Source organism: Mirounga angustirostris, unplaced genomic scaffold, assembly GCF_029215605.1.
Source record: "Mirounga angustirostris isolate CCGP_5_RB_7025 unplaced genomic scaffold, mMirAng1.0.hap1 SCAF_15, whole genome shotgun sequence".
Taxonomy (NCBI): Eukaryota; Metazoa; Chordata; class Mammalia; order Carnivora; family Phocidae; genus Mirounga; species Mirounga angustirostris.
Window position 1 is genome coordinate 46761110 of NW_026991723.1, and position 19378 is coordinate 46780487.

The following is a 19378-nucleotide window of genomic DNA, read 5'->3' on the forward strand; positions in this document are numbered from 1 at the left end:
AAAGTTAGAGGTTAAAAAAAAAAGTATTAAATAACACTTCTTAAAATAAGCAGTATGTCCTGGTCTATTGATTGTGCACCAATGTTTTTACCAGCAAGACAAGGAATGAATAAGGCAATGCAGATGTCAATTTTCCGCTATAGCTACTGTGTGGGATCTTCATGGGCAACATTAGCTTATGCAGTGACCCACCCCCCCCCAGGGCTGGTGTTCTGTGTATTGATTTCTTCAAGAATTAAAAGAACAAAACAAGGTAATGAATACACAGACCATCAAGACAGAAACCATAGATCTATTAGATACTTCAGACTAGAAAAGTAGCATGATACTGCTTAAAGTACTTAATTATCGTATTGAGTTTTAAATGATGTCTCTAAACTAATCATCCTCAGCTATAAAGAGAACGCATATAAAACTTGTGGACTAAAATTGCCATACTTTTGTGCTATATGTTTTTGTTAAATTAATAGCTCATATTAATATACTCTCAGAGGCATGATATAAAAGCTTAATGCACATTTTCTGGACTTCAGAGTTATAATACCATGAGTGGCAATAAATAATGAGAGTCAAGAGTACTAATAGTTATTTTATTTCTTGGAAAAGCATCAAAATTAAAATAAAATTTAGTTTATTAAAAGCAAAACATTTTACTAAAGCTTCAATGCTTAAAAACATGAACAACAAGTAGTATTTATTAAATATTCTTACTCTATAAATTGAGTCTATGAAAGTTGTTTTAAAAGAGATCCAAAGGGGGGAATGGAGGGAGAAGAAAAAAGAAATAAAGAAAATAAAAGAGATCCAAAGACCAGTAACTCCAGGAATAAAGGAAGGGAGAGGAGTGAGAACTAACCAAGAGAGGAGAAGAATTTGAGATACTTGAACAATTAACTCCTTGGTGTCTCAAGAGCTCTTGTGTCTTAACACAGAATTCCACCTGTGCTATATGGTTCTGAAATAGCACTTCCACTCATTTCATGTCAGATTACTTGTGTCTAATTAAAAAAAATTAACTTTTTTTTAAGATTTTATTTATTTAATAAAATATTTTTTATATTTATACTATAATATAAAATATATATAAAATATATATATTTATATATATATTAAATATATATAAATATATATAAAATATAAATATATTTTATATTTATAATAATATATTATATATTTTATATATAATAAATATATATAAAATATATATAAAATATAAATATATTTTATATTTATAATAAAATATTATTTATAAAATAAATAAAATTTAAGAGAGAAAGAATGAGAGACAGAGCGCGTGAGAGGGAAGAGGATCAGAGGGCGAAGCAGACTCCCCGCCGAGCAGGGAGCCCAATGCGGGGCTCGATCCGGCATCACGACCTGAGCCGAAGGCAGTCGCCCAACAACTGAGCCACCCAGGCACCCCCAGATCTTCTTTTTACATATAGGTGTTGATCACTATAAACTTCCCTCTTAGTATTGCTTTTGCTGCATTCCGTAAGTTTTGGTAAGTTGTGTTTTTGCTTTTGTTTGTCTCAAGATATATATATATATTTTAAGATTTTATTTATTTATTCATGAGAGACAGAGAGAGAGACAGAGGCAGAGGGAGAAGCAGGCTCCCCGCAGAGCAGGGAGCCCGATGCGGGACTCGATCCCAGGACCCTGGGATCATGACCTGAGCCGAAGGCAGATGCTTAACCAACTGAGCCACCCAGGTGTCCCTCAAGATATATTTTTTTTAAGATTTTATTTATTTATCTGTCAGAGAGAGAGAGAGAGAACGCAAGCAGGGAGAGCAGCAGGCAGAGGGAGAAGCAGGCTCCCCACGGAGCAAGTAGTCTGATGTGGGACTCGATCCCAGGACCCTGGGATCATGACCCAAGCTGAAGGCAGAAGCTTAACTGACTGAGCCACCTAGGCATCCCTCAAGATATTTTTTTTTTAGATTTTTTTTTTATTAATTTATTTGAGAGAGAGAGTGAGATAGAGAGAGAGAGAGCATGAGACAGGGGAGGGTCAGAGGGAGAAGCAGACTCCCTGCTGAGCAGGGAGCCCGATGCAGGACTCAATCCTGGGACTCCAGGATCACGACCTGAGCCGAAGGCAGTCGCTAACCAACTGAGCCACCCAGGCGCCCCCAAAAAATTAACTTTTTTTTTCTTGGTAGTAAAATAATTAAAATTTGTTGGGTGCCTACTCCTACATGTGTATCAGGAATTTTATAGACACTAACTTTTCGGACATGAAGTAAGAGTCGTTTGGCTAAAGCATCTTATCTCTTTGACTCAAGAATCCTTTGGGATTAGTATTATTAGCCTCATTTTACAATTGAGAAAACCATGGCTCAAAGGTTAAATGACTTGTCCAAGAACACACAGATAGGCAACTCCAGTGTGCAAGTCTCACAGAGGCTTTATTTTGAAGCTCACGCTTTTCTCATTATGATATACGGATATAATCTGTGGACCCAGTGATACCATATTGACGACTCTAAGGAGTGAGGGTTGCAGGTCCAGAACTCAACAACTGTTTAGTTCTTTATATTGTTACTTGTGGGTCAGAGTTTCACCAAAGCCATTTGTAACGGGGAAAATATAATCACTTGACATCTTTCTTGCACCACAAAAGTCAGGGTGGAGTTCCAAAAGTATGTACCAAGGGCCTCCTGTGTGTCAGGCTCTGGGGATTCTGTGGTTGAACATGACAAACAAGGTCCCTAACCCTCAAGGGGCTTACACTCTAATGTGAGAGATGAAGACACTTAAATCAATGAATATGTTCCAGGGAGTGACCAATATTTTGAAAAAGTAAGGCAGGGTACAGGGGTGAAGGGCAACCAAGGCATGTGACAGCTATTTGAGATAGCATGGCCAAGGAAGGCTTCTCTCAGGAGCTGATGCCCTCACCGAGACCCAGATGATGAGAAAGAGGCAGGCACGTCCAGAAAGGCCGGTTGGGGCTAAAATGGAGAGACAGGCAGCATGGCAGAAGAGAGGTCAGAAAGATGAGCAGGGCCAGGTCATGGAAACCCACACGCAAGGAAGGGCACACATCCGTAGCGACTCGTGAGGGGTGGCAGGCAGTGGCCACGGCCGCTATCAGACAAGAAAGATGGCAATATGTTGGCATAGCAGGTTCTCAGTCCAACAGCTATGCCAGCATCTTGCCTCCTCTCCAGCGCTAAGTCACAGGAGCAATGCCAGGCCTCTTCGGTGGTTCACTTCTCCAAAATCTTCCCTTCCACCTGAGGGAGGGAAAACACACTCGTTAATTAAAAAATGCAAGTTTGTTTCTGAACATCACAAAAGTCTTCTTGGCGTGGTCGATTTGGAAGGAGTTAAGCACAGGAAGGTTGTGGCCTCTTTGTTTCGTGGCCTTTGATCTAAAATGAAGCCTGAGAATGTGTGCTGACTGCTTTGTCAAATGACAGGGGAAAAATTCTGACATAAAGTTCAAGTCAGTAAAGTCTTTTTTTTTTTTTTTTTAAGATTTTATTTATTTATTTGACAGAGAGAGACACAGTGAGAGAGGGAGGACAAGTAGGGGGAGTGGGAGAGGGAGAAGCAGGCTTCCCGCGGAGCAGGGAGCCCGATGTGGGGCTCAATCCCAGGACCCTGGGATCATGACCTGAGCCGAAGGCAGACGCTTAACGACTGAGCCACCCAGGTGCCCCTCAAGTCAGTAAAGTCTAAAGCTGATGAAAGTTAATTACGGGCTACTACCACCGTATTTACAGCCCACTGTACATCCCAGTGACGACTTATTACAGTTTCATTTTTCCTCTCATAACTCTATTGGTCAATTTCTGCACTCCGAGGTACTTGAAGAATAACAAACTGTCATCCTGCAGTGTGGAGTTCACTGCTTTATGGGCCTTTAAAAATAGTGCTCTTTTGCTCCAACAATTCCCAGCGAGGAACTTATTCCACAAGTACATTTGCAAAAGTGCCGCTAGGTTTATGTCCAAGGATGTTCACTGTGACACTGTTTTTAAATAGCCAGAGAACTGGAAACAACCCGAGTGTCCATCAATATGATTGCTATTGGCTAAATTATGACTATAAATTATGATATAATCTCACAATAGAGTATTTTATCATCCTCACCAAAGCTTAAGGCATCAGAATAATGACGCTGTGTAAGAGTACTTACATATGCTCATGAACAACATGGGTTTGAATGTGCAGGTCCACTCATAGTTAGATTTTTTTTCAATAGATACGGTATTGTCAATGTAGTTTCTCTTCCTTATGACATTCTTTTAAACAAATTTTAAATTGGAGTACATTAGTGTTAGTTTCAGGGGTACAATATATTGATTCAACGATGCCATATGTTACTCAATGCCCACCACAATGAGTGTAGTCACGATCAGTCAGTATACAACATTATTACTGTATTACTGACTATATTCCCTATGCTGTATTTTTCATCTCCATGCCTTATATGTTTTATAACTGGAAGTTTGTACCTCTTAATCCCTTTTATCTATCTATCTATCTATCCATCTACCTACCTACCTACCTACCTACCTACTTATCACCTTTGTCAACCACAAGTTTGTTCTCTGTATTGAAGAATTTTTTTTGTTTTGTTTGTTCATTCGTTTTTTAGATTTCACATATAAGTGAAATCATATGGTATTTGTCTTTCTCTGATTTATTTCACTTGGCATAATACCCTCTAGGTCCATCTGTGTTGTCACAAACAGCAAGATCTCATTCTTTTTTTATGGTTGAGTAATATTCCATCATGCATATATACCACATCTTTTTTTATTCATTCATCTCTGGATGGACACTTGAGTTGCTTCCATATCTTGGTTATTGTAAATAATGCTGCAATAAACATAGGGGTGCATATATCTTTTTGAAGTAGTGTTTTTGTTTTCTTTGGGTAAATACCCAGTAGTGGAATTACTGAATCATATGGTATTTCTATGTTTAATTTTTTGAGGAACCTCCATATTGTTTTCCACAGTAGCTGCACCAATTTACATTCCTACCAACAGTGTGCTAAGGGTTTCCTTTTGCCCACATCCTCACTAAGTCATTATTTCTTTTTTTTTTTTATATTAGCCAATCTGGCTGGTATGAGGTGATATCCCATTGCAGGTTTGATTTTCATTTCTCTGATGATTAGTGATGTTTAGCATCTTTTCATGTGTCTATTGGCTATCTGTATGTCTTCCCTGAAAAAAATGTCTATTCAAGTCCTCTGCCCATTTTTTAATCAGATTTTTTGACTGCTTTGTATTTTTTTGGTGTTGAGTTGTATAAGTTCTTCATATATTTTGGATAATAACTCCATATTGGATATATCATTTGAAAATATCTTTTCCCATTCTCTTAAATTGACTTCTGTTTTATTGATTGTTTCCTTTGCTGTGCAAAAGCTTTTTATTTTGGTGTAGTCCCAATAGTTTATTTTTGCTTTTGTTTCCTTTGCCTGAAGAGACAGATCCATAATTATGTTGCTAAGGTCAAAGTTCATGCCTTATGATACTCTTAATAACATTTCCTCTTCGCTAGCATATTTTAATTAATTAATTTAAAAAAAATTATTTATTTATTTGACAGAGAGAGCACAAGCAGGGGGAGTGACAGGCAGAGGGAGAGGGAGAAGCAGGCTCTCCGCTGAGCAGGGAGTCTGATGCAGGACTCAATCTCAGGACCCTGGGATTGCAACCTGACCTGAAGGCAGATGCTTAACCAACTGAGCCACCCAGGCATCCCTAGCATATTTTATTATAATAGAATATATAATACATATACAAAATGGGTCTTTTTAAAAAAGATTTTATTTTTAAGTAATCTCTACACTCAATGTGGGGCTCATACTCACAACCCCGAGATCAAGAGTCACATGCTCTACCCACTGACCCAGCCAGGCACCCCTACACATATAAAATATGTCTTGATTGTTTATGTTATTGATAATGCTTCCAGTCAACAATAGGTCATTAGTAGTTAAGTTGTGGGGGAGTCCAAAGTTATATGCACATTGTTGACTGCATGGGGGGTCAGCACCTCCAGACCCCACATTGTTTAAAGGTCAACTGTTAAGTATGAAAGTATGTATATACACACACATATCCTGGCTGATACATATAAATTTTTCTTGAAGGATACATGAGTGATTTATTATTTCAAATAGTGGTTTATTATTTCAAAAATAATTGGATGACATTGTTATAAATTATTTTTGTTTTCCTCTTTTTATGTTTCTGATAAAAATACTAATAAATGTTATTTACAAACAGAAATGCACCTAAGATATACCTATAAGGATAAAACATTTAGTTACATAGCCTATCAAGGTACATATAAGAAGAAGCACACTCACTTCAACAGGGCTAATTATCAGTTGCATTTACCAGAAGCAAAAGTTTCAATGTTTCCTAAGTCTGGAACCATATATGTGTGTATATACACATACAGTCATTCTCTTACACATGTGCCATATGTGGTATATATTTCTTGTGGGAGGACAGGAGGTTATGAGGATTCTATCATACAAGACCCTGTAAAAACTTGTGCTGGGGCAAGGTAACTGGTGGAAGAGGTACTAGTTGACTTCCCAGAATACAGCTCTTGTACAAATTGATTAACATGATCTATTAATGTAAAGGTATTTAGGAACTTTTGGTTCATCAAGAGCAGAACATTGGATCAAAATTAAAGGCAAATACAAATAGATTACAAAATACAGGTAAAAAATATATCATTGAATCAAGATTTAATTGAATCAAAGTTTCTCCCAAAACTTCATTTTTTTATATTCCTAATGTTCATAATTGAGAGGCAGATGTAGGTTGCATCATTTTAGAAGGTATACACTACATATTTGAAAACAATACTTTCTTGTGACTTTTTCAGGTTCATTTTGCATATGCAAAAGAAAACTGAACCCTAGCGATTATCTGATTTACCAGCCAGATCCCAGCAGATCCAGAAGATTTCTGAGAAGTTATATAGGCTATTTCATATGGGGATCACTTAAAGGATAAAAGATAGGATGCACTACATTCCTCTTCCTATTTACTTGCAAATTTAAAAAAGAAACTTACTTTGTAAGTTATCAGGTAATTTCTCAATGTATAATTTAAAAATCTAGAAGACCATACCCTTCCCCTATTAAAGATGCTGTTGAAACTTGGGTTCTTTCCATTAATTTCTCTGATGTATCCAGTGAATCATGGTTTCTATCAGGTCACTGATAAAATGCACCTCCTCACCACATATGCCTCAGACAAATTTCTTGCAAAAATACAACCTATCCATGAATCATGTTACAACTGGAAAAATATTATGGGTACCTAATTATAGCTTTTAGCAGTTAAGGTTCAACTTTGAAAAACACTCAGTAAAATGTCCTGGAGATTACAGGGACTATTTATAATTTTTTTCCTAAAAGTTTAAAAAAAACCTGTTAAAACATCTTAAACCTTTAAGTGTGTAATTAACAAAATAAAGTTCAAGTCTAGAATTCTCCAAAGAATTTTAACTAACTTTAAATTCATTATAAATGAATAATCTGATTTCAATTTGTGAATAGCTGATTTAAAACCACCCTGGCATAAAATTCAGCATGTCCCAGACATGTGGGGGACAGGAGGTAGTTAGCTATATCAGCCCCAATTAGTACAAAGATATAAAGAATGAGAACAACTCAATCACAGCAATCAAACCATTAAAAAATGGTTTAACTAATACTCAATGGTTTTCCAGAGCTGGAATACAATTTACATAATGCCTCATTTAAAAAAAAAATGTTCTCTAAAAAAGGCTGGAGGTAGGGGGCTGATTATGTATAAAGAGCTAGAATGTCCTATTTTTCAAGTACAGTATTATGGAAAAATTTGTGGTCCAATCAAGAACATAACTGTGGGGAAAAAAATAACATCCACTGAATGTGTTGGTATTGCTTTTGGGAAGAGACAATTTGACAGGATATGCTTAAAGCTACTCCTTAACTGATAGAAGCCAGATGTGTGTTTGCCCTGAATCTGGGGATTACAGGAAAGAGTAAAGTTATAGATATAATTTAATACATATTTATTTGTACATAATTGATATATATTAATTTACATAGCAATATATAATTAACTATATAACTATATAAAAACTAAATATAAAAAATTAAATAAAAATAAATATATACAACTAAATACAAACTAAAATTATATATATTTTACCTTAGGTATATTAATAAAGCACAATTGAATATTTAGATCAGGCATCAGAAACAACCTCTAAGCCCCGTTAAAGTACAGAGGAACTGGCAAAAAGGGTTAGGTTTTTATTTCTTGCCCTCCCCAGTGGCCCTGTCATTCCTGCTGGGAAGCCTTATCCTCCCATCTGTCTGTCCAATGCACCCCCTCACCCCATGCACTGTGGTGCCTACCAGATTTGTTCTCCCTCAAAGAGCCCCACTGCCCCAAATCACACTCCTTTACCTATTCTAAACTCTCCTTTCCTCTTTGCATATGTTTTCTATGGGAATGAAAAAGAAGACACCTACCCCTTCATTATAATAATTTAAGACAAACTGCAAATGCTTAACAGGTGTAAGCCTTCAAGGGGACCTAAATTGTTTAGAGAATGGGTATTATACAAAAATACTTTTTAGTTGGAAGATATGGAAGGTATTTTCGATAGGTGGTTAAATAGGTTCTATCCTACAAATTCTTGCCTAAAGTAGGCCAAGATTAAACCATTTACTATTTTCCCAGTAAGGAAGGAAGGGGAGGGGAGGGGAAGAAGCAATTGTCTTTTTTGAGAAAACAGTATGTGCTTTTACATTTTTCCCCCTACTTAATCCTCAGAAAAGTGGTTGCAGTTGGTATTATTATTATTTCCTATTTATAAATGATTAAGCTGAGGCTGAGTACATTTAATTATCTCAAGTCAACAGCCCAAGGTCACCAGCCTGCTAATAATTCTGCTAGTTTAACATCTGTTGAACATCTATTTTATGCCAAGCATTGTGCTGAAGACAGGGTCTCTGTCCGTAGTGGGTTTTCCAAGTCGGACATTGAAGAAAGGGTAAACCCTTAACACATTATATATTTCCACTTAATTTGGTAAGTCCTATGCTCAAATTGCACACAAGGTATATTAAGAGAAATCATGGCATTGTGATGGATTACAATTACGGCCTCAATTCTCCTTGAATCCACTCCTGACCACGTAACTTTGCAGTACCTGTTCTGACTCTGGAGTTAGCTGTGTAATTCACTTTATTCAGCTTGTAATGTCAGCAAGATATGATGCAAGCAGAGTTTAGAAAGCACTTGTGAGACTGAACTGACCTGCTCTATCTTGAGCCTTAGCCATCACTATGCGAACATATCCCAGCTACTGTACTGAAAAATAAGACACAGATAGCACAGCAAAGTCTCCCTGGTCACCCCAGCCAAGGCCAGCGTTGGTCAACCAACAGCCAGCCAACCCCGACGTGCGAGCAAGCAAGATGAACAGAGCTGCTCAGCCGACCACGTGTAAGCAAATAAACACTTAGTGCTGAACTCCTTCGGGTTTTCTGGTTGCTTGCTACGCAGTATTACTATAGAAAGATGACTCACATAGCATAATGATTAAGAAAGAACTATGTGCTCTGGATTTAGACTGACTGGATCAAAATTATCCTTAGAGCAGTATAGGCCATGTTTGCTCAAGCCGCCCATTTCACTAAAAGGCATAACAAAGTCAACGGACACCTAAGTTCATTTGCAACTATGCAAATGAATATGCAACTATGCAACTATGCCAGTGAATATTTGTGAATAAACAAGTAAACTTTGATCAAGCACTGTTTTGCTAGACTATGGGCTCCTTGAGGGTTGAAGACAAGACTGATTTGTCTCTGCATCCCCAGGACACAATGGGATGAAAAAGGCTTTTTGGCAGAAAGGCCCATCTGTATCTGTTAAATGAGAGAAGAATAAAGATTTGGGTTATTTTACTGAGATCAATGGGAAGCTGCCAGAGGGCTATAAGGAAGCAACGGGACAAGACTTGTGTGTGTATGTGCATGTGTTTTAAATTTCAACATGTTGTATCGCTTTACTTTTAAGACTTGTCTTTTGACCGGATTGCTCTTGCATGGTGAACAGACAGGAGGGGCCAGAGTGGATGCACAGAGACTAATCAGAGGCCACCAAGGCTGTCCAGGCAAAGACGGCGTCAGTCTGATTGAGAAAGAAAAGATTTGAGATATATTTGAGAGGCAGAACAGAAAAAACTTGCTTGAGGACTTGAGGGCCTAAGGAAATGGAGGAACCAAGAAAAACAACAACAACAACAAAAAACCCCCCAGTTTTCCAGTCTGTGCTCCTGGATAGGCGGAGGCGACTTTCACTGAAATAGGGAACTCTGGAAGAGGACAAATATTTTAAAAATGTAGACTCCTGATTAGAGAGATCTTGAGTTAATCCTTGTCTAAAGCCACCACCTGGAACTTCAATTTAAAGAATCTGTGGCATCAATTTACTTGAGGATTGATGTTCCTTGAACACTGAATTGTACCCTGTGACACTGGATAAGTTCATTTGCCTTATGGGGCTGAAGGGGTCTGAAGGAAGGCTGTGCTGGTTCTTTCTAAGAGGGCAAAAGACAGCCCCACTGTGAAGACTTCTTAAACTACATTAAACCTTAAAAGAAAATTAAGCTTAAGAAGGAAAAGAGTGTACATGCCACATTTAAAATCAGTTTTCTGAAAAAACAAATTTTCTACAGACCTAAAAATTAAACTAGATTTTAGAACATTCCATACACATGGAATATGAAATCCTGCTTTGCTACCTTACGCTCATCTTAAACTCCATATTCCTAGAATTTCATTTAATGCCATTACTTACCAAAAATCCAATTGTTTCAGGTTATGATTCAATTATCCTTTTGAAGACTGTTATAGCCACCACCCTGTGGTCTATGTCAGTGTAAAAGCATTGGCTTGGATTGACAACTGGCATCTTTTCCTAAAGATTTTAGCCCTGAATCAGGCCTTTACAAATAAGTACTTTATTAAATTGAAATGTTTATTCTGCAGTAGGGTCATGACTTTATTTATGAGTCTTTCTTCTATGTCTTCTTTCTCTGGACTTCATGGCCATGGACCATCACTTCAATCATAGCTAGTCACCTAAAAAAATGTGTGCTGTTGGTCTTACAGGGGCCAGGGCTGTGAGAGACCGGGGACAGATGTGTCAACACTTCTGGAAAGAAACTAAAGCACTCTGATTGTGGGTGAGCGATACTTTCATGTGTGAAAATGTAGAGAATGTGGGGCTATTGTGAATCACAGGTGGAGCTGAGTGACTTATCAGTAGTACATGGTGCCTCCCAAAGCCCTGCTAAGCACAAGGGTACCCCTTTAATCACTGGATAGCCACCACCCTTAACGGTCTGGTATAGTGCGTATCTTAAAGTACAAATATCTTAAATATTTGTAATGACTGAGTTTCCCATTGAATTCAAAAGCCTAAACCAAAGGGAAGGTGAATTTAGACTATATTAAGTGTCAAACACTTTACATCTATTTTGTTATTAAATCCTAACTCTAAACTGAAGAGCTGTTGAGGAAAATTATCTCCATTTTATACCTGAGGAAATGAAACCTCAGAAAGGTTAAGTGATTAATTTATAATTATACTGCCAGTAAATGTCAGAGTCAAAATTCAGCATATCTTCCCTAAGGTCTGCATGCTGTCTTTGTCCCCATACTAACACACACAATCTCACCAGCCTCATTTTCTACTCACCAACGTGGCTCTCCCTCTGGGGCTAGATTTAGCTCCTCACCATCTCCTTGGCATGTCAGGTACATCCCCAGCTCCACTTTGTTCATACCTTTTCTCCTGCCCCTCACATATTCCTCGAAATGACCATTCTGCTTCATGAACCCAAAAAGACCCATCCAAAAGGAAGCATCTTGAACTCAAAGGAATGATCCACCATGTTGATTCACAGCAAAACTGTAAATGACTCCATTTTCCTACTTGTCAGTAATATTTGGAATACTGTCTAAACATAATTAAAATGTAAAACATTTTATTATCTGACTAGATGGTTACCTGTGAGCCAAATACCACCAAAGTCAGACAAAGCACATGTGGTAGGGGAATCTCCCAAGTAATCCGAAAACCAAGGGCTCCCGAGTATTTCCATCACCTAAAAGAGGCACTCCCTTAGAGTGCTAAGTCTCTAGCCCTTTGCAACTGTTGTTCCCTATCTGTAACACCCTCCTAACATGCCCCCTGCTCTATCTGGCAAACCAGAATTCATCTTCAAGACTCTGCTCAGGCAGTGCCATGACAATGGCAACGATGATGATGATGATGATGATGATGATGATACATGCCCTATTCTAACAAAGGAACAGACTAAGGCATGCTCAGTTATATTTACTGGAGGCTGCGTTTTTGTTTTTCAAATTTTCCCTTGCAGGTAATTTTGGTGCTGCTGATGAAGGCACACTGGCAAACTGGGCCCAATCTCTAGGCTTTTGCCAAGGCTTTTGTCCTAATTAAAATCTAAGGCCTTGAGCAACTAATGATGACAGGGCAGTTTTCTGATCCAGAGACTATAAGGTTCCAAGAAGAGCTAGAATACAGAAGGAGGCTTTAGGAAGGAATATGGACTGACCACATCAAGGACACTGAAGTGAAGGTCATTCTGCACAAGTAACCTGGGGTTAGGGGAGGAGAGGTGGACAGTTTGCAGGAGAGACAACAATGGCTGTCATTTGTTTCTACTTTAGGCTTTTATACATGTTATTGGATTATTTCCAATCCTCCCAATTCCCTGCAAGGTAAGCATCATCATTCCTATTTTATTCTCTTTGCAGAGAATGTGCAGAATTGATGCTTTACAACTCAAATATGATTCACGAGGAAATCTACCATGTTTTTCCTCTGCACTTTGCCCAGTTATGCTACCCTTTCATTGAATGTATCACCAAGGTCCTGTCTAGGGCTAAAATTCTTTAATTTTAATATTCACCAGGGAAAAATAAATGTTAATAGATGTAAACAAGAAAAAGAGTAAATGTGTGCATTTTTAGGTATTTCCTCTAAACAACTCGAAGTGTTCTGGAAATACTTTTCAAGGGTATAAATCATTTTCCCAGTAAAAGCCTGCAAGAATCTCAAATAAACTCAAGAAACAAAAGAGCACAAACAAGGAGACTGAATGAAAACCTGGAGAAGTAAAGACACAAGCCCAGCTTGAGTGAAGAGGAGGCGGGTCCACCCACTGATGAACTTGGCAGTGCACTAAGAGGGCTGCTGTCTGTGCCAAAGTAGCAACATCATCCTCAAATGGTCATCACTAGCTTTTCATCCTACTTTTCTACCAGCACTTGGTAATGTGATGCAACCACAAGGAAAAAGTGCTCATCCCCCAGATGGTGAGAAAGCCCCTGCCCTTGGGATTTTTGTTTTTCACAGGACTAGGTTCCTACAAATATGTTTATTTTTTATGACAGTGAAGATCCATTTACATATTCTTAATTATGTTTCTACTTGCATTGATAGGAATTATCTTTTACTAAAAGCCTGATGTCTTGATCACTGATGTCACCCTGAGAATGTTCACTCTGAAAAGCAAGCAACACAAAAATCAAAATAATTTCAATTCTTGATGACAGCCATTAATGGATTTAATTAGTGCATGGAATTCTAAGACACACAGACACATGCTACCCTTTTAAGACAGAGATATAAGAACAATCTTTTTCCTTATTAATTTGCAATTGGTTTTCTAGAATCTAGAAATCTTGTGTTGGACTTTAGCAAGAAAAAATACTCAAAAAGGGATGAAGAATATTTTAACGAGGTTCAACTCTGGTTCTGTCATGTTTGGTATCCAGAAGAGAATGCAAACTGTTCCATTTACTAAATTGCAAAATATCTGGTATTGCAAGGATGACTTTTTAAAGACCTGAAACAAAGCAGTGGCCTGGGTTGTACTTGGAAAAAGCAAATAGGTGACATGGTGCTTTTCAAACACAATGGATGGGCAGAGTAGAACCAAGGATGTTTGGATTTCATAAAACTGTTGGTAGAAAGAAAATGTAAATCAAAAATAACAACTCACTGCTCTTCATTTAAAACATTAGGTAACAATGAATCACTGAATTCTACTCCAGAAACCAATATTGCACTGTATGTTAACTAAGTAAAATTAAAAAAAAAAAAAAAGTAAAATGAAACATTAGGTGGCAGATAATATAAATGTCTTCAATAATAAATTACAGTCTTACACTTAAACTTTCACAATATTTATTACAAGGGAGAAATGTAGATTTTTAGAAATACTATTTCTTTATGTCTAGAAATACTACTAGAAATTTACTCTATAACTTAAGATAATTCTCCTGAACCATTTGGAAACCACCTTGGGGCAACTGGATGGCTCGGTCAGTTAAGCATCTGTCTTTGGTTCAGGTCATGATCTCAGGGTCCTGGGAGCTGTCTGCTCAGTGGGGAGCCTGCTTCTCCCTCTACCTCTGCCCCATCCCCACCTCGTGCTCTCTCTCTCACTCATTCTCTCTCTCAAATAAATAAAATCTTAAAAAATATATGCCCACTTCTACTTAAAATGTGTATTTTCCCCAAAAAACTTAAATGTTAAGAACAACATTTATATTTCATATATGCACAAAATATATAGTAAACACGTAAAGTGAATGCTGGGATATCAATGGATGAATCTTGGGAAAATAGAACCCTGTCTCCACATTTTACAAGCACAGATATTTGCTTCTCACTAGAGTTTTATTACTCAGTTTATTTCTGATTTACGAAATGTCTTAGAAGGAGTGAAATTATGAGCAACTTAGTCCCAACTGCCATGTCAGAAACTGAGACTCCAATCTTCTTCCAGATCAGAAGCTGACTTCTCATTTCCTCCAAACTTCATTGTCGGTGACCAGGTGTTGGGATTACAAGCCGCCGCCAGAAGCCGGAGCAGAGCAGACTCCCCTCCTTCCTGGGAATTCTAGTGCTTGCTGAAGCCTCAGCACAACAGCAGTTCTCCGCCCTTGGTGTTCACTAGACTCCTCTGAACTTTTTACAACTACTGACGCCTGAACCCTTGGAACACAGTGAATAAACCAGAATCTCTAGAGACAGGGCCTGAGCATTGGTATGTTTGTAAGAGCTCTGCACATGATTATAATGGGCAGCCAGGGTAGAGAACCACAGATAGAAGGCTTTGAGATAGATGGATGGTCAGATCCTGGTCAGCTTATTATTAACAAGCTGGGGAATGTTGAGTGGAGGAAAAATGAGGGGAAGCCTCATGATAAACTGACAATGGCTGGAGAAGGCTCTGTCTGTAGACACAAGAGGATGGAGGCTGCACTCCCTGTAAGTCCATTCAGATTATCCGTAAATATAATCAATTGACACCCACATTACAGCCTACATCTGAGGATCTAAGACATCATTTTTTCTGGAGACATTTTCATTATGGAATAAAGAGGCTATATGTGTGCTAGCTCTCTTTTGGGTTTGCCACTCCAAATTAACTCCCTACCCTTCTCCATCTGGGAAGCTGACCTATAAAGGGCTATATAAACAGATCCCGCCATCCTTTGACTCCCTGTTGGGAGTTGAGGTGTCCTGATAGGAGATCTGGGGGAAGGAAGAGAGGGAAACTGGAGTGTGTACTCCCTGGCTTTGCTCCCTATGGGAGCTCAACTGTAAGTCATAGCTCCTCTCAAGGTGTCTTTCCTTGCAAGTCCCTATAACCGCTCCCGCCTGCATCTGCATGCCCAGGGTGCAAACTCTCTCTGCTCTTATCAGCTCTGCTCCTACTCTGTCCTCTCCCTTTTATTTTATTTTTTTATTTTAATTTTTTTTAAAGATTTTATTTATTTGAGACAGAGAATGAGAGAGAGAGAGCATGAGAGGGGGGAGGGTCAGAGGGAGAAGCAGACTCCCCGCCAAGGAGGGAGCCCGATGCGGGACTCGATCCCGGGACTCCAGGATCATGACCTGAGCCGAAGGCAGTTGCCCAACCAGCTGAGCCACCCAGGCGCCCTGTCCTCTCCCTTTTAAACAGTTCCTTTACTGAACCCCATATGAATGTTACTGAACCCTATACGAATTATCCTCATTTGGGCGATCTGTTTCCTGATAGGCTCCTGACACATATTTGTTGGTAAAAGATGTTCATTTTTAGATCTTTATAGAACTAATGAGAGATGCCAGGCGCCTGGCTGGCTCAGTCGGAAGAGCATGTGACTCTTGATCTTGAAGTCATGAGTTCAAGACCCATGTCAGGTGTAGCGATTACTTAAATTAAAAAAAAAAATGAGAGATGTATACAAAGATTCAAGGTGTCATTAATGATTTTGAAGAGATTTATCAGTCAGGACTAATCAGAATGGATGCCACCTGTGTCCTAGAGGCCTGTGACTGTGCTAATTTGTAACCCATTAACTGCTGGATCATCAGGAGTCTAGGAGCGGGGTAGAGGGAGGGCACTCAGGACACCTGGGGTGGTGACTAATTTTCAGTCAGCATAGAAATATTTCAGTATTTTAGTATAGCCACAAACAAACAAAAAACTGGAAAAAAATTATATTGCCAATAATAAATGATAGTAGGTCCATATCTTAGGAGAGTACTTAACATATATGTGAAGATAATTACAAACTACTTGGCAAAAAACAAGGCAGTTACAAAATAACATAGCATCCGATTTTGTTTAAATACATATGTATACATGTATTTATACCTTTAAGTAAAAAGAATGAAGAAGTATATCAAAATGTTAATAATGTTTAATCTCTTAGTGAAATAATAAATTATTGCAATTTTCTTCTTTAAAAATGTATGTGTTTTCCAAAATTTCTGCAATGGAATGGATTTAATTTTTATTGCAAAAAATAAGATAATGCTTTTTTTAAATGGAGCACAGTAAAAAAAGTTCTTTTATTTAAACTGAATCTCAAAGACCTTTACGTGTTTATAGCGAGCATTTTCACTTCATCTCAACAAAGATTTATTGCTTAATCTTTATATACCAGGGAATAAAAAACAGACAGAAACCCAATGCAGTTCAACACTGATGGGCTAACAACCAAGTGGAGAAGGTGGAAAGATGAAAAAATAACACATCATTATGATATAGGCAAGAACAGAAATATCTAAAGATTCAAAAATTCAGGGAAAAGATAGATGAATTTTGTCTGGAAGGAAGTCATAGAAAGCTTCACAGAGGAACTAAAGACTGAGCAGGACTTTGAAGACTAAACAGAAGTTCAAAAACCAGATAAAGCAGGATGGAACTTTGCTAGGAGAGAAACAGTTCACGCAAATGATCTCAGGCATGAAGCAGCCAGGAACTAAACAGAACTTGCTCTGCTCTCTTTCTCCTAAAATAGAAACTTGCAAGGACCTTGACTTTGAGGACAGGGAGTATGCATTTATGAAAAACATACTATATGACAAGGACTGAGTTAGTTTTTGGTTTTGTTTTTTAAACTGCAACTATAGGAGAGGGCTATTTTAGATATCCCAGAACTATACCTTAATTACTTTGTTTATATTATTCTTCTGTTTATGTGAATCTTTAAAAATATATATTGTATTCTATCAGTTGTTCTCCTTACATGGAAAGGATTATGAAGAACTGCTGGTGTGCGGGGTTTTGGATTTACCCACCACAGCACTTCCTCATCACCACAAGAGTTAAATATTAACTCTCTGCTGATACCTGTCTGTGGTGTGTGTATGTAGGGGGCAGGTAATAATGGAACATGTCATAAATGTAAGCAGTTTGGGGAGCCACTAGTCAGGAAATAATGTGTGCCATATTGGAATAATCACCTTAAATTTAGGTGAAACCTTCAAAGAAAGCAAATCTTTAAGTCTAATATGGGAATTAAATTATTTTAAAACTACAGGATGTTATGAACTCTGGACCTGGTAGAATTGTCAAAACTATTGATAAAGAGATGAATTCATTGTTTTGAAAATATTTTTCAATGCTCACTATTTTAGGCCACTTATTTTTATTAGAATGGATTAATTCTGGGCTTATTGATTTTTTTGCTACTTGTCAATATGGAAATAGTAATTCTTTAATAATATGCCTACATGGACCAAATTCTATAAATGTTTAACGTAGATATCAGACCAAGTGTCATTCTACAGCTTCCTGGATAGTGCAGAAATCAAATTAAATCCAGTCCATTTTCTCACTATGAAGGGATTTTATTTGGGCATGAATTTATTTGGCCAAGACAATAAATTCAGTTTTTCTTCAACATGAACCAAATTAATTTCTTAGATGTTACTTTACTCCATTTAGATCTCTGTTCTTTGAAGCCCATGCATCCCTATTAAGAATCTTTTAGGGGCGCCTGGGTGGCTCAGTCGTTAAGCGTCTGCCTTCGGCTCAGGTCATGATCCCAGGGTCCTGGGATCGAGCCCCGCATCGGGCTCCCTGCTCCGCGGGAAGCCTGCTTCTCCCTCTCCCACTCCCCCTGCTTGTGTTCCCTCTCTCGCTGTGTCTCTCTCTGTCAAATAAATAAATAAAATCTTTAAAAAAAAAAAAAAGAGGGCGCCTGGGTGGCTCAGTTGGTTAAGCGACTGCCTTCAGCTCAGGTCATGATCCTGGAGTCCCGGGATCGAGTCCCGCATCGGGCTCCCTGCTTGGCGGGGAGTCTGCTTCTCCCTCTGACCCTCCTCCCTCTCATGCTCTCTGTCTCTCATTCTCTCTCTTTCAAATAAATAAATAAAATCTTAAAAAAAAAGAATCTTTTAATAATTCTATTACAGCTCAATCTTAGACCACCTGACTCCAATGGGATATTCTCGATGAAAAAGCAAGTTGACTTAAGTTCCTTTAAAGTTTTAAAGTTAGTATTTGCCAAACACTTTGAAGATAAAATGTGTCAAGAGTAATAATTATTTAAAAAAATAAAATCACAGGGAGCTATCCTTCCATAAATTTTGTGTCTCATTTTTTTTAATCCACATTTCAATACCCCCCAAAGTCAGGAGGCAGTGCAGATATAAGCATGTAGTCTGTATTTTCTTTCGAGTTAATGCAAAGTCAGGCCAGAAAAAAATGTACTTTTCATACCACATTTTGCTCCCCACAACTTTTAGACACCAGGCACACTTAAAAGCACTATTCTGAGTGTGAAAGAAGCACTGCATCAAAAAGCCCTGAGAAGGAAAATGACCAGCTTTAAGTCCCAGCTCTGACTCTGAAGGCCCTGTGATCGTGCCACAATTCCCCTATCTGCCAAACCAGGAGAGGTGGTTTATATCCTCTCTGCAGACAGACACCCCTGTTCAGCCTCGGCACTGCGTCTGTCCTGCCCCACATAACCGAGCATAGGAAATCAGCCTAAT

At 38.2% G+C, this 19378-nt stretch overlaps 1 long non-coding RNA gene across 1 annotated transcript in view; it reads right to left on the bottom strand.

The window, feature by feature from the left end:
- Positions 1-1558: 1558 nt before the first annotated feature.
- The window catches only part of LOC135362654 (uncharacterized), a 33967-nt gene continuing 16147 nt past the window's right edge, over positions 1559-19378 (bottom strand). The window contains exon 2 of the long non-coding RNA XR_010407574.1: positions 1559-3244. This is a non-coding gene — a long non-coding RNA (uncharacterized LOC135362654). The remainder of the gene's footprint in view (positions 3245-19378) is intronic.